The 2881-nt window shown below is 41.8% G+C and overlaps 1 long non-coding RNA gene across 1 annotated transcript; it reads right to left on the bottom strand.

Moving 5' to 3' along the window:
• Window positions 1-334: 334 nt before the first annotated feature.
• Window positions 335-1874, bottom strand: LOC148315723 (uncharacterized). The gene is made up of 3 exons (XR_015840650.1): window positions 1544-1874; window positions 924-977; window positions 335-834 (listed from the first exon to the last, which is right to left on the bottom strand). It is a non-coding gene; the product is annotated as an uncharacterized LOC148315723 (long non-coding RNA).
• Between the last annotated feature and the right edge of the window lie 1007 nt (window positions 1875-2881).

Here is a 2881-nt window from a genome sequence, read left to right as displayed (position 1 = left end):
CCAGCGTTTTCCTGGGTTTTGACTAATATTGCAAGGCCCACAGAATATAGTATTCTAATGCTATATAGACATGGAGCACACCCGAAGAAAGATGAGACTCTCTTCTTTCAACAGAAAAAAATGTTTGTTCCTATCTTTTTCCATTCTTGAGCAATCGGCATTTGAAAATAGCTAAATTTCATGAAAACTCCAATCCCTGGGGAAAAAACTGAGAAAATGAGCTTTTTGTAAACTGATGCATTTTGACCATAATTTGAATTTTGACACTATTATTTATGGCTTTTATGACACCTCTAACATCTAAATAATGCATGCCTTCTATAAAATAACAAAAAAAAGCACAAAAAATTTTTTTGATAAAATAAATTTATTTGCACATAACACTAAACGACTGAACTGTTGAACTATGTACAAAAATGAAATACATCAGTGTCATACATACTTTTTTTTTGTGTGATATAAAATAAAACAGTTGCCTTGATGCAAGGGCACACAACATAGTTCACACCACATTCTTGTTTCACTCCGTTTGCCTTTGCACAAACAGACCCGACACTTTCGTTGTGGTCTGGCTTTGCTGGTCCGTGGAAAATAGGCGAGCTTGTGTTTGTCCACTGGGGTTTGTGTGAAAATAATTGTCTGGGAAGTGATTGCTGGCATCCGCGATGTGCTGCAGAAGCTCATCCGTGAGAAACAGCTGCAGGAAATCAGCTGGCTCCTCAGACTCCAAATGGGCAGCGGCATTCAGTGGTCCAGGGGTTGCTGTAAAGTCGATTTTCCTCGGTTGCCATCCAGTGTGACGCCATCCGGAACCACTGCTTCCTGATGCACAACCTGTAAATTACAGAAATACAAACAATTGGAAATATATATTTATTGCTGCATTTTATTGCTGGCGTGTGAAGTTTCATATTATAATTTACCTTTCTTTACACCAACAAGACGAGGAGGAACTTTCTTGCCGCGGGATGCACAATCTGTGAATTTTAGAAAGTATGCATGATTACCACACCATTCAGTATTGTTGTTTCCTCGTCGGGGAGGAGATGCGCTCGCGCGTAACTGCACATTTACGCGACATTTTCTGCCCGCAAGATGCATGATATGTACAATAAAAGCATGAGGGCTAAAACCACATGTTCAATGGTAACTTGCGAGCGTTTACTTCCTCGTCGGCGAGGACTTACGCTCGCGTGTAATTGTGCAATAGGCGCCCGGACGAGAAAGTCAGCGAGCAAGCTTGCGTCTAACTGCACATTTACGCGACATTTTCTGCCCGCAAGATGCATGATATGTACAATAAAAGCATGAGGGCTAAAACCACATGTTTAATGGTAACTTGCGAGCGTTTACTTCCTCGTCGGCGAGGACTTACGCTCGCGTGTAATTGTGCAATAGAGGCGGCCGGATGAGGAAGTCAGCGAGCAAGCTCGCGTCTAACTGCACATTTACGCGACATTTTCTGCCCGCAAGATGCATGATATGTACAATAAAAGCATGAGGGGTAAAACCACATGTTCAATGGTAACTTGCGAGCGCTTACCTCCTCGTTCGGGGGGATCTGGTGAGGACTCTCAGCTGCTTTGGCTATTGTCCGAAGGCAGGCGATGCAGGCCGCAAGGCACGCGCACCCTCTTTAGACGCCGTTTTGTTGTGACGACGACGAAGCGTCATCCTCTCAACCAAAGCGTCTCCATCGCCTTGATGCTTTTAGGAAGCTTTTTTTTAAAAAAAAAGCATTCCTCGATCGTCATTTGCTTGGAGGATTTCATTGCTAACGCTACTAATGCGACTGCTGCTAGTGCTGCCGATGCTGCTGCTACCCACGCTGCTCTCCACACTTATAAGTCTACCCCAGGATCCCGCCCCCCCATTTGTACCTCTGGCGCAGATTCAAGGCGGATCTTTTGCACCTCTGCCCCCTGCTGGGTGATTTTTACATGATTCACAATGCGGACAAGGCTGATTCTCAGTCAGAGGTTGCATCAGACCCTTATGTACACTATGACGTAAAAAAGACAGGAAACGTACTTATACGTCTTTGGTAGAGGGCGCCATTGCATTAAAAGACGTCTTTGTACGTCTAAGGGAGTAAATGAGTTGAACAAAGTACAGGGTCCTTCACCTGACTACAGATGATCTTCTGGGGACTTTATTTGGTTTTAATCACTTTTGGGGTCTGTATCTATGCACACTCCCTGGTTTTGCTACCTTCCCGGGTACCACATACACACTGCTTAGTTTCTCTGCCTTCGTGGGTACCACATACATATTGCTTGGTTTCTCTGCCTTCCTGGGTACGACATACACACTGCCTGGTTTTGCTACCTTCCTGGGTACCAGTCACACAAACGTCAGACGACTCAGCACATACCGACTGTCTCAGCACTACACACTTTCACTCCAAGGCAGTGCTGTGAACCAACTTACTGACAAGAGGTAGTATTTAGAATTTTAAAAAGTGCTTGAAAGGTTTTGTTCATGTAAAACCAACAGATTATGACATTATTATTATTATTTAAATCAGTATTAAACAGCATCAGCATAGGTTAAAGATATTATACAGACTATATACGATAAAAAAATACTAAACCACCCTTGCTTTTCCGTCATTTCTTGTATAAGTTAACACACAGATGTATAACATTTGTTTATACAAATATAACGATTAAAAAGTAGCTGATTAGAGTTTTAATTTTGTATTCATTAATCTGTAATAAAAATGGACATATTTTGGTTAATAAAATTAACAAGAAATAAAAGTAAAGGGTGTTCTAATACTTTTTTCAAGATTGTCCTAACATACATTTACTGTTTACAGTATATGTCTTCGGAAGAAGCGCAGCATTAGATTTTTTTTTTGTTCTCTCTCTTTGACTTC

Source organism: Idiotropiscis lumnitzeri, unplaced genomic scaffold, assembly GCF_059441095.1.
Source record: "Idiotropiscis lumnitzeri isolate Australia: NSW breed Sydney's pygmy pipehorse unplaced genomic scaffold, RoL_Ilum_1.0 HiC_scaffold_49, whole genome shotgun sequence".
Taxonomy (NCBI): domain Eukaryota; kingdom Metazoa; phylum Chordata; class Actinopteri; order Syngnathiformes; family Syngnathidae; genus Idiotropiscis; species Idiotropiscis lumnitzeri.
The sequence above is the reverse complement of the archived record's forward strand: the minus strand, read 5'-3'. Positions and strand labels throughout refer to the sequence as shown.